Below are 13,838 nucleotides of genomic sequence, written 5' to 3' on the forward strand. Positions count from 1 at the left end.
ACATGCCAAACAAATCTCAATTAAAAATATTTTTCTTCAGAGATACATGGTTTTTCCTCTTTTCTTTGATCTAGATTTATTTTTCCTGAGCCCCACCTCGCCCACCCCCCCACTTCAGTGGCCTGTTCATCAGTCTCCTGGGAGCAGTTCTGGGTTTCCTCCACTCCATTCTCAGCACAAGGCTGTGGTCTTTCTCCTTGAGGACTACAGAGATCATGGGGTTGAAATGAGCTATCAAGCCATGAAAAGACATGGAGGAAACTTAAAGGAGAGGAGGTTGGGATGGGGCAGGGACTTGGGGCAAGGCGCACACGCAGGAGGAGACGAAACAGATACAGAGGTTGGAGAGGGAGACTTTGTGCCCTGCCACAAAGTCATACAGCTGGGGAAGGACAGCAGCTTTTCAAGGCCAAGTTTAATGCTTTCACTACTTCTCCTGGTTGATGTGGAGAGGAGGACCAGCTAGGTCTAAGGACTAGTGGAATATTTCATATATGATTATATGAAGACACTTATTTGATCAATTTCCCACTAGACCTTTAAATTCAGAGATTCTCTGTTGGCTGTGTTTATATTCAAGTAGCAGTTTGGCTTTCCCTAGTGTTAATGCAATATCAAACACCCTTCTAACAATGAATGAAGTTTTCCAATAGTTTTGTCACACTGGAGTCATTTGAAAATCATGACAAATTAGTTAATATCCGCAAGTGATTTTAGATTGGGTTGGATTCCAGTCTAAAATTACCTGCATATTTTTCCATGAGGAGTTGTTAGCCTATGGAGCAAGTTATCTATGTTCCCTGGCAGCCCAAGGCGTCAGCAAGTGGAAAGAAATCAGACCCCTTTGTTGATTGAACACACAAAATCAGCATTCATGTCTCCTTATGCCTGTAGTACTAGGGGCTCTAGGCACTTTCATGGGTGTGTGAAACATACTTTCAGGGCATGATAGAGTCATAACGTTTGTGGTCTGTGCAATGGCCGCCGCTTCAGAACTCATCTCCAAGGAGCTACATTGCTCAATTTACAGACAGGAAGCTGGAGCCCAATATTAGACTCCCATGCTCCAGAAGAGAAGAGAGAATACATTTGGAAATAAGAAATTTAAAACTGAATGGAAGAAAAGAATATCCATATATAAGAAAAATTATGATAATACATTTGTGGGAAACAGAAAATCCAAGAAATTTTTCTCAGCACATTTGAAAATTTTGATAAGATATGATGGAATTTATTTTCATATAATGTCAATAAACTCCATTATTCAAGGATGGAATAATAATTACATTTGTTGTGGTAAATCCAGACAATGGAATATTATGCATTGATAAAAAGAAATGAATTGTCAAGCCATGAAAAGACATGGAGGAAACATGAATGAAAGTGAAAGAAGCCAGTTCTGAAGACCACGTACTCCATGATTCCCACCATATGATATTGTGGAAAAGGCACAACTATGGAGAGAGTAAAAAGATCAGTGGTTGTCAGGGATTAGGAGAAAGGAAGGGATGAATAGGTGGAGCACAGAGGATTTAATGGCAGTGAAACTATCTTGTATGCTATTACAATGATGGATACGCGTCATTATACATTTGTCTAAACCCATAGAATGTACAACATCAAGAGTGAACCCCACGGACTTCGGAGGATAATGATGTGTCAGTGTAGGTTCACGGCTTGTAACACATGGATGACTCTGGTACAGGCAGTTGATAGTGAGGGAGCCTGTGCATACATGGGGGCAGGGCATATATGAGAGGCCTCTGGCACATTCCTCTCAATTTTGCTATGAATGTTAAACTGCTTGCAAAGATAAAGTCTATATTTTTAAATCTAAAAATCACAAAAACTAATGATAAAAATATTTTTGAAATTTAAAAAATTACACTTGTAAAAACTGATACTGAAATGTTGTTAATAGTCAGAATTTAAAAGTGATCATTTTCCCTCCCCTGTTCCAAATAGCATGTGACTGGGTTCCAGTGTTTGTATTTCATGCTAAACAAAGTTTGTATTTGGTGCTGGTTTGGAAGTTCTGCTTATACATTCTAATTTGTGGTTCTAGTTTTTGAAAATAAAAACTTCAGAAAAGGAATAACATGGTTTCTACTGTACCTTAGGGAAAGGGCGGGTAAGTCAGAAGCAGCCAAACTTCTGGAAAACAGAAGTTTGATTCTAGACATGTATATACGTGGTTTCTATTACAAAAACTCCTCTAAACATTCTGGATTATTATGACTGCACCATTGGGTTCCAAACAGACCATCTAAGTTATTGTTGTTTTAATGTGGTTCATCCTAACTCCCATATTATTTCTTCTTGCAAAAATCCCACTGACCTGAGAATGAAACTTAGGCATTAATGCTCTTCAGGAGTGGGCAAAGGGATTGCAGAGGAGGACAACTGAATTGTGTGCTGGCCTCACTGATGCTACACTAAGACAAAATCAATGCCTTGCTTTATGCTTTATATAACATGTTCACATATATCAGAATTCTACCATCGACTATATATGCCATTTCTACTTTCATTTTTCAGATGAGAAACACTCAAATGTGATTTGCACAAAATGGCTTGGCTAGTAAATACTGCGGCTGGAAAACAGAAATTCAAAATTAATCTTGTTATCTCCTTTTAATGGCAAAGGAAATGCAGACATGGATGCTTTGTAAAGCTCAACTCTGCAAATTAAAGAGACTAAGAGAACCACGATCTGAATCTTCTTTCTTCCATGCTCATACTTTTGCCATGAACCAATTAAATCTCTTCTCTTTATAAATTACACCACCCTGAAAGGTCCGTGCATTTGTGGGGCAGGAACCCAGGAGAATATGTTCAGCTAGAACTTTCCTGGGAACCCAGTCACTTTCTCAGTAGGTAAGAGACTCTCCTGTGACTTGGTGCTGTGAGACCACCGCAGGCAACTCATAGCTGATCAATTCAAATAAAATTTCAACCTAGAAATTGCCTTTATGTGAATAGAATCCTTGCCTTTATCAAGTAGAACCTCAGATTATTTCTCAAGACAGTCCCAGGAAAATGTTTGCATTCCTGGGGACCCATCTGTAAAATACCCCAAGGTTTAGAGGGAAGATTTTCTTTAAAAGTAATCACCATGGGGATCACCCAGAGAGACATGTGGGCATTTTAGCAGGTAACTAAATGTCTGTATCTGGTCTTTGAAACGATCCACAAAAGAGCTTACAATTATTTGAGTCACATGTTACCTTCTGCTTTAAGGAGTAGCAGTTTACCCTAGCAAGGTAAGGCTTTTCAGTCTAGTTTCATTGCCTGAGAAGCCTTCCTAGTCTGTCCTTGTAAAAAACTTCCAGAACCTGCAATAATAATTATTGCCAAGCTTTTAAAAATTGCATGCTTTTCACATATGGAAGCAATAACTGTCAACTTCCATCATAATTTAAATGCCGAAACTTCTTTTTTGACCACATGTGGTTCTTCCTTGCTGGGTGAATGACTGTCTGTTTTTCTTTGTGGCTCTTTACTCATTTGCTGGGATAGAGCTAGAAGTTACTTCAGCTTGTCTCAGATGCCTCTTTCTGATTTAGAAGCAAAGTCAACTTCACAATAATAATTGATTGTAGGCCAGGCACAGTGGCTTATGTCTGTAATCCCAGTACTTTGGGAAGCCCAGGCAGGAGGATTACTTGAGGCCAGGAGTTGGAGACCAGACTGGGCAACATAGCAAGATCCTGTTTGTACAAAAAATTTTTTCAAATTAGCTGGGCCTGGTGACACGAACCTGTAGTCCCAGCTACTCAATGGTGGGGGAGCTGAGGTGGGAGGATTGAGCCCAGGAGGTCAAGGCTGCAGTGAGCCATAATTGTATGACTGGACTCCAGCCTGAGTGACAAAGAAAGACGCTGTCTCATACACAAAAGAATGTAAACCAATGGGAAGTTGAGACAGTGACAGTGATGGATAATCATATTTGACTATTTCGGCCAATTTTCATTGTGAAGAGTGATTCCAATTTCAAAATTCAAATTTACCTTCAAAATGTTTCTACATCTTATTTTTGTGGCTAGTGTTACTCAAATGAAATGCATTCCTAGATAACATAGGGAATCAAAGAAAGGATTATTTTTCCTATAATCGCTAACATAAAGCAACTGAATTTTTGTTATATTTCACCAAGGACATTTACCCACAGTATGCCTGCCATCATATAATACTAACAATCTCTTAAAACTTACTCTTCTAATCAAAATAACAAAAATTCTATTTCCAGAATTAATGTTTCCAAAAGAATTACAGTTGTCCTATTTTCTTTCAAGACACTGCTATACAAATAAGAAAAAGAAAAGAGATGTTTTACAAATAAATATCATACAAAAACTTCCATGAAACTAAATTTTTCAGATATTCATGTAAAAATTAAAGAAACATTCATCTAACTACAAAACAACTATTTTCTGTACATTAATAATAAACAATGTATTATCACATGTATATTTACATAACAGATTAAGATTCATATCATTTGTTTATAATAAGTTGGATGAGAGTTCAGTTAATAATAGCAGATTTCACATTCATTCATTATTTCACTTACCCCATATTTGTGTCCCAGCTCAAATCTTACATCAAATTATAATCACCAATGTTGGGGGAGGGGCCTGGTGGGGAGGTGATTGGGTCATGGGGGCAGATTTCCCCCTTGCTGTTCTCATGATAGTGGGTGAGTTCTCACGAGATCTGGTTGTTTAAAAGTGTGTAGCACCTCCCCCTTCTCTTTCTTTTCCTCCTGCTCCAGCTATGTAGGATGTGCCTGCTTCCCCTTTGCCTTCCACCGTGATTATAAGTTTCCTGAGGCCTCCCTAACCATACTTCCTGTACAGCCTGTGGAACCATGAACCAATTAAATCTCTTCTCTTTATAAATTACCCAGTCTCAGGTAGTTCTTTATAGCAATGCAAGAATGGACTAATACAAATATCCTTCGAATTACACAAACATTAGGTGCTTACCTTCATGAAACACTGCTGGACCTCTGTGGGATGCACAGTTGAACAAGGAACTTATCCTTTAAGATCTTACCAGGTAACAAGGGAGACAAAAGGCAGAATCTGGCTTATCCTGATGATGGCTATAATCCCATATCTTACCAAAGAGCAACACTTCTGGGTGGGGACAATAGGAAACAACATTTGAGTTAGGAGTAGAAAGACACTCCCAAAAGAATGCAACTGTGAACTAAGGTGCATGACTGCTGTGGGGAGATATCTGAGTAGGTGGCTTTTTGCAGTCCTTTAAGAACAATAATAATAAATACCCATTTGTTTAGGGTCTATCATATGCCAAGTGCCCATATATGATCTAATTTCATATTCATAGTATTATCTGTACAAGAATTATCTCCTTTTTATAGATGAAGAAACAAAGGTTCTGAAAAATCAAGTGACTTCTCTAAGATCACCCAGATAGGAAATGGAGAAGTCAGTGGCTGAACTCAGATGTTTCTGATGTTGAAACCAATGCTCTTCCCATTACGTGACAATGAAATGAAGCAACTTTCCCAAGGACTCAGAACGTACACATGCCTGATCCCTACATCTTCCTGGACCCCTTATGTCACCATTCTTTCTTCCCCCAAAATGCTATTAGGATGTGTTGACAGCTAAGTTTTTATTTTAAAGGAGCCAGTGTGTCTTTTGACAAATCAATTCCAGGAGGAGAGTTTTGGAAATATGCTGTGGTAACATAATGGGATCTAAAAATTTCCAAGAGAGAGAATGAAGTTGTCAGAGCAGGCCCAGGGGCCTTCTGGTAAAACACATTTTCCTCATTGCTCATGTCTAAACTTTCTGCCTTCTCTCTCTGCTACTCAGGGGACTGCCTGAGTCAAACATTGGTGGTTTTAAGCATCACGTATATTTCTATCTGTCCCATTTGCTTTTCAACACTCGGTTTTATGCTCTGACAATTTAGCCCAAGTCTTTGGGTGAAAAATGAGTAGAACTGTTTTCTTCATTTACCTCCTACCTTTTTTAGTATTTTTTGAATTATAATTTATATATAGTAAAATATACAATTTCAAATTGGACAACTAAATTACATTTCACATATGTACACATCTATATGGCCACTGTGCAGATCAAAATATACAACTTACTCATCACCCTAGAAAATTTCCTCAAGGACCATTCACTCAATAACAACACCCCCACCAGCAGCCATTGCTGATATTCTGACTTGTAATCCCATACACTGGTTTGTCTATTGACCGTAGATTGGTTTGCCTATTCCTCAAATTTATATTGGTGGATTGATACAACATGTACTCTTTTGGGTCCAGCTGCTTTTGTTCATTGTTTGTGCATTCCACTCATGTTGTTGCGTGTATAGCAATAAGCAGTCTCCTTTTTACTACTGAATATCATTCTGTTGTACTAAAAGCTACTTTATGTGAAATAGTACTGAGAAATTATTTAGCTCTACCTTGTCAATATTTAAACTCATCCTTTATATTCTTTGTAGCATATCACAAATTTACATACCACAATCTAAACACACAAGAAACATAGCTTTCTTTACTATAAGAAAGCCCTCTTGTTCCTACTTTCAATGATAGCAGAAGAAAAACACAGAGGCGAAAATTAAAAGTAGTTCAATATGGTGTAAAACAGTGTGTACTGGCCTAAGTTGATTTGGAATGAATATTAATTCCACTCAAAATTCCACCTCCCAATGAGAGCTGTACCACTCCTCTCAGAGTCATGCCTGAATGCAGAGGGAGGCATTCCTATACTCAGGATAGTGACAGATGGAGTTTCAGGCAAAAAACAACATTCAGGTTTTTGCTGGTCTCCAGTGGATGAGCCTCTGTCCTCTGTGAGGGTCTGGTCCCTCCTGGTCTCTTGGGTGTCATGATGCCACTCGCTGTAGCACTCAGCAGTCCCTGCCAGAGCCTCTTGCAGGAGGCCCCTGCACTCAGCAGTCTCCCCATCTCAACTCCAGGTCTATCCAGTTAATAGTCTACCACAACTTCTGCATCACCCCTGGGTCCCAGGAACACTCAGCTGCCTTTGCTGCACCAAACTGAAGAATGATGCGCTCTGTCGGGCAGCCTTCTGGTCCACCTATTTAGTCACATTCCTCAGACATTCCCGGCAGCCCTATGCTCAGCACCATGTTGAATTCATGGCTTCCCTATGTGGCTTGGGAGTCTCCTGTGAAACAACTGAGAAGCCATGCCTAAGACCCACACCAGGAATCCCCCAACTTTTCTGGGTGTTCCTACTGGCCCTTTCCCACCCCCTCACCAGGACTCAACTCTCACAAGGAAATCAAGTCATTCCTGTCTGATCTCCTTGCTCTGGTCGTCTATTATCCTTCTTGCATGCAATGGGTCTTACCAAAAGTCATTTCATCCAGCCTTCAAACAATATAGTTTACAGAAGTGTTCTCCAGTTAGGCTGTACATTAGAATCACCAAGGAAGTATTTTTTTTAAAAAAAAAAAAAAAGCAATATTACCTGAACTCCATCTCAGACCAGAAAATTGAATCAGAGTCTGTAGAAGTACCTAAGCATTAGTATTTTTTAAGGCTCCCCAAGAAATTCTGATACACAACCAGGGTCAGAATCCACTCATTTCAATTAAATTCTGATTTGAGTCAGGCTGACTCTTGATGGGTAAAGGGAAACTTTTGGGATTTAGAAAATGTCTTTCTGATGATAAGACATTATATTGCTAAAGACTCAAGAATGTCAGCTCTGAGAATCAAAACCAAAATCACCTTCTCTGCTCTGGAGTAGGAGTATCTATTATTTTTCAGAAATAACAAAACCCATTGATTCTATGTACAGGTAGCTGAGAGGTATTATAAGTTAAAGAAATTTAAAAACATACCAATTTAATATTTTTAAAATATTAGCATTTCATATTCTATTATTTTTGTGCATTCATTTATGCACTCACTATGGCTCACATGACTACATACAGGAGTAGGCAGGACCAGCATATATAGAGGAGGAATACGCAGTCACATGATTGTTGTGATTGGAGCAGCAAGAGAGGGCCCTCTTCGTACATTCATTTATTGAACAAATATGTCGTTTCTGAGTGCTTACATGGGGCCATGTGCTTTAGCATGTAGGAAGGGCACAATGGAGAAACCTGCTTTCTTCCCTTAAGAAGCTAAGAGTCCAGAGAGGCAGGTGATCATATTGAAGTAGAGATCTAAGGGTGCATAGCTGTGGCTGGGTGAGTTGAGAAAGGATTTTCAGTTAAATGAAAATTCCAGGATATGTGGGGACCAACTCAGGGCACACCTCTGAATTGCCCTTTCCTCTTTTTCATTTTGCTTTCTCCAATACCCCAACTTTTGTTCCCTGGGAACACTTCCCAGATAAGCTACTGCACAGGAGCCCTTGTCTCAGGGGAAACACAGGCTAAGCTCCACCTGTCCATCATCTGAAATTTTTCCAATAGAAGTAAGATTTCTGGTAGAATGAGAATAAGGAGGGAGAGGTTCTTCTGTAGCATGGGAAGATGGCTGGGAAGAATTCTAGGACAACAAAAGAGGCCAGGGGGAGAGGACAACTTGCTGGGAGACCAGAAAGAGCCAATAACAGAAGTCAGCAAAGAATCCTAGTCCAAAAGGTGAGGGGAGGAAGGGGAAGCAAATTTGTCGCCTTTTCTATTCAGGCTGGGGCCAGCCTCTCTCAGAACACTGGGATTAGATAACAGGGCAATTGTCCTCCTTCCTGAAGACAGGAAGTGGGATCTTTCCCAATCCTATATAAGTGGACTTTCTTGTTTTAGCCAGAAGGTATCATAAGAATCCTCACATCATTTATCTTTGAAATTGAAAAAGCAAAGGGGATAGGTGTTTCCACTTAATTTGCAGCAGATGGACCAAGATAGGGGTAAAAATTCAATGTGAAAGTTTAGACAGGTTAAGCTGAGTGATGAAGATGTTAACATGTCTTTGTCACTTAGGACAAGACATTGACTTTCCTTTTAGAGAGTGCTCCTGAAGGGGAAAAATGCCCTTAAAGTGGAGAAAAGAGCAAAGAATAGCTTCTGAAGAAGAGAAATTTAAAATACCCTCTTTTTAATCCTTGGCTAGGGAACTAGGAAAATGAACCTTGAAAATAATCCACTGCCCTGATAAAATAAATTTAGTGAGACGGGAAATTTATGGTTGGACAACTTAATACTGAACAACCCAAATGAAGTAAAACGGATTGAGGTAAGAAATGAAACCATATTTCTTTTAATTGTATGTTTTTAATAAAGAAAGCTTGGCTAATCCATAAAGACCCGCCCCCTGAAAAAAAAAAAAAAAAAAAAGTTAACCACAGACTGAGATGTTGAGTCATCATAAATCAAAATAACTCTTAAAAAGCAAACTCAGAGTGCAAAGCCATAATTATCTGAAGTTACATTCTTGCCAGAAAATGGTTTTTGACCAAAAAAATGAAAGATGTTAAGAGCTATCACCAAAGTGGCAATAGAGATATTTCTACATGTTTTAATTCATTCAAATCACCAATCAGAAATAAAATAATTTAAAATTGCAGGACACTGATTTTTTAATTTTTATTCTTAGAAATGTAAGGAGAAGCAGCACAGCAGTGAATTAGAAATGGTATAAAATGAACATGCCTGTCTTTTGAATTAACCCATCAAAATTATTTTTATTTCTTCTTTTGCATTATTGCTTATACTTGTATTTAGGCTGCATTTCCTTCTGTTTTGTCATTTTAATGAAAGAGTATTTTGTTGTTAAAAGAAAGCAAACAACCTAGAAATCTCCTCAAGTTGCCACTACTGGGAGTTTTATCATAAAGAATCTGGGCATCTTGTGGACTCCAAGGGCAGGAGGACAGCAGCCTGATGGGGGCCTGGGACATCATTAGGAACCAGGCAGGATTCTCTCTCCATCTCTCTTGGGGGATGATGCAAACTCTGTTGGGATCCTCTCTGCATTCTGTTTTCCTTTTCTTTCTGTAGCAGACAGAGCAGTGCATTTCCCTTACTAATTAGCCACCAACTCCCAAAAGTCTGCTCAAAATGGCAGCTTCTACCCCAAAAGTGGCCCCAAGTCAAAATTATCAGAAGGAATATAATTGACCAGCTAGGATTCAGTATGCGCTTGCGGTCCACTCCAAACTGGGGGGCAGGAGCAGGTGTACTCAAGGTCACATGGCCGGCCACTAATTTAGCAGAGGCAAGACTGCACAAGATGATGGCATGGGCGGGTGAAAAGGGTGATGTGAAGGAGCAACAGAGAGGATGATGGAGAATTGGTGACCTCTCAGGCACTTGTACTACAGGGAGGTTATAGGTTTTGGCCTCCAGGAGAATGTTAGCTGGGGGAGAAGCAGGGAGGACAGGGCAGTGATTGTATCTTTTTCAATAGGTCCTTTTTTTCATCCCTCAAAAGGGTATTAAATATTGCTGCTCACAAAACAGACTTCAAGCAGTGTTTACTAAATGAATAAACAAAAGGTAAACTAAAATACATTTTGGGGAAAATATACTCAAAAACAACACTGCTAACTTTTTAGTTAAGTTTGTTTTCTAGACCTTCCACAGGGGTCCTTGAGTGTTAGTAGCTCTCTCCTGGATGATTTAGAGATCTATTAATAGAAGAAGAAGACATAAGCATTGCCCAGTGTGCACGAGAATGGTATTCTGAGACTCCCCACCAGTTGGGTCTACTTTCTACAAGTTAGTATCTAGGGCCTTGGACTAGAGAGGAACAGCACAGAGCCAAGTTACAGTGTTAGTGTGAAATGCCCACACCCTAGGACTCAGCCCATTCCTGCAGCAACCCAGCTACCGGAGGTCCCCGTTTCTGTCATGATAAATACAGACGCTTGCATAATATAATATGAGCTTATTACTGAATGCTTAAAACTTGGAAACATAATTTGCTGTAGTCAAGCTTTAAATGGCTACGGTGCTGGAGTCTGTCTCTCTAACGTTTAGCAAATATTTGCTTTGTGCCTACTCTGTGCCCAGCTTTCTGCCATGCATTAGAGAGAGAGCCATGACAACATAAGCATCAAGTTTACAACCTAGCAAGGACTCTAGGCTCTAAACAAATAATAAGCTGCCCACTTTGATGCAAAGAACCCATGCTCTGTATGACTTGAGCAGCGCTGCTAAACTCTCTTTGGGTTCTTGGTTGTATTCCTTGAAGGCCACTGCCAAAGAAAGTGACGCACTTAACAAATATTTTTGTAGTGTAGTGAATAATGCTGAGAGGGGTACAGAAAAGGGGGTCCTCATTGTGAAAAGAGTATGGGGAAGGGGAATTTCTGTTGTTTCCTTTCTCTTGTCTCTCCCAGCTTCTGCTAAGGGCAGCCCCTGTCACGTGTAAGTGCACACCAGCACATGAAGCTAAAACTGTGAAAATCCATCTTTCTGGACAGAAAACCAGTAAATGGGGACCTGGGAGCTGGAGAGTATTGTTGAAATCTCAGAGAGGAGAGACTTTGGAGAGGGGAATCCGAAATCTGCATGTCAACCAACCCAAGCCCTGGGATCAGCCCAAGCTGCACATGTGTGTAACGCACCCAAAGAAGCAGAGGAAAGGCCTCAAGAACTGAACTGTACAACATATTCCATGCTCACATCCCAAACCAATCCCGGGTGGCCAGAGGCAGGCCTCTTTGATGTCTGTACTGACATTGGAAGAAGAAGGTGAAATAGACCTTGCAGCCTAATTGGGGCTGAGTGCTTGATAAAACAAAAATAAGACAGACAAAAACCATCATTCTCCAGATGATTTTAATAAGACATAAGAGTCTCACAACATGATATGTTAAATGTCAGGGCTGGGACTAGGGTGAGGTAAATGAAGCACTCACTTTGGACACAAAATTTAAAAGATAGGGGGACCAAAAAACTCAGTAATCAATATCAAAGATATTTTAATGGCCAGGTGCAGTTGTGCACACGTGTAGTCCCAGCTACTCAGGAGGCTGAGGCAGAAAGATCACCGGAGCTCAGGAGTTCAAGACAACCTGGGAAAAATAGTGAGACCTTATCTCAAAAAAGAAAACATATTTTACTGCATCATTTTTTAAAAGCAAAATTGATGCAAAAATCCATGATGAACAAAATATCACAATTTTAAATAAGGGCAGGATCACTATTAATTATTTTTCCTTTTTCCCCAGGCTCCATTATGGCTCAGCACAGCACTGTTACTAATCCTGAAGGTCAGAACATAAAGGAGGCCCATGGTGTAGTCCACCTGGTCAGTCTTCCAAGGCCCAGAGCAAGAGGGAGAAGAATGGACAGTAAATCTAGAGTGACAAAAGAAGGTTCCCAGAACACCCAGAAAGGCTCAAGGTTTGCAGGAACCAAGTATCAAAAAATCAAACAGTTGTATGTCTGAAAATGAGGATCGGTTGGAACACTTAAACTAGCTGGTTCAGGCAGCAAAAGACCAGAGCTCCCAGGGAATCTGAATTCAGAGAATGCAACTAAGGAAATAAATAAATAAATAAATAAATAAATAAATAAATAAATAAATGCAGTTGAAGAAGGGGAGATCAAATGAAAATTTGTATAGTAAATCATGAGACACTGTCACAAGCAAATTGCAACAATCTCCTTCCTTCCTTCATTAAGTATACTAGCAGACAACTATTCAACTCTGACCTGCCTCCTAGTACAATGGAGAACTTATTTTAGGAAGAACTCAAGAGTCTTAAAGAAAACAACTGCAGGCCGGGTGCGGTGGTTCACACCTGTAATCCCAGCAATTTGGGAGGCCAAGGAGGGCAAATCACCTGAGGTCAAGAGTTTGAGATCAGCCTGGGCCAACATGGCAAAACCCGATCTCTACTAAAAATACAAAAATTAGCTGGGCGTGGTGGCACAAGCCTGTAGTCTCTGCTACTCAGGAGGCTGAGGTAGGAGATTTGCTTGAACGGGGAAATGGAGGTAGCAGTGAGCCGAAATCGACCACTGCACTCCAGCCTGGGCCACAAAGCAGGACTCCGTTTCAAAGGGAAAAAAAAGAAGTAGAAAAGATCTTCAGATCGTGACTCTAGTGGTTTTAAAACATGCCTACAAATTATTTGGAATTTATCCCATCATGAAGTGGAGTCCAATTTTGGTCCCTATGAACTTGGGCTGGCTTTAGTAGCTCACTTCTACTGACTACAGGCTATATAGAAAGTGATGTTGCATGATTTCTGAAGCTAGATAAGAAGAGGTCATTCCTACGGCTTCTGTCTCTCTTGAGACACATGCTTTTGGAGCTACCATGTAAAAAGTCTACCTATTCTGCAGCTGCCACACTGGAGAGACCACAGAGAGACAGAGATAAGCCTGAAGAACCCCACCACTTCCAGCTTCCAGCTATTTGAGTCTTCCTGGCCCAGGAGCCAGAAGCTTCCAGATGACCTAGTCCCAGACATTCCTACAGCAACCACATAAGGGACCCTGAATGGGAACCACCTTAGCTTAGTTCATTCAACCCTTGGCATCATGCGAGATAATAACAATGAGTGTTGTCTTATGACACCAAGCCTGGAGTGGTTTATTATGAACCAATTAGGTAATCATAAAAACTTGGCTCTTCATGCAGTCATCCAACAGTTGCTTCCAAATGGCTGTTTAGCCCTAATATCGAAATGTGAATAACCAGTTAGAAATTACCTAAGAATGCCGATAGAATAAAAGACAAAGATTAAAACCATCAAGAATAAAAAGAGGAAAATCAAAACAAACACCCTACAGGGAACAGAAGAAAACTTAAACATAAAGCTGAGAAAAATCATCAAAAAGTAGAACAAAAAAAATTAAAACGTGAGAAATACAAGAGAAAATAATTTTTAAATTTAAAT

The sequence above is a fragment of the Theropithecus gelada genome, chromosome 4, assembly GCF_003255815.1.
Source record: "Theropithecus gelada isolate Dixy chromosome 4, Tgel_1.0, whole genome shotgun sequence".
Taxonomy (NCBI): Eukaryota; Metazoa; Chordata; class Mammalia; order Primates; family Cercopithecidae; genus Theropithecus; species Theropithecus gelada.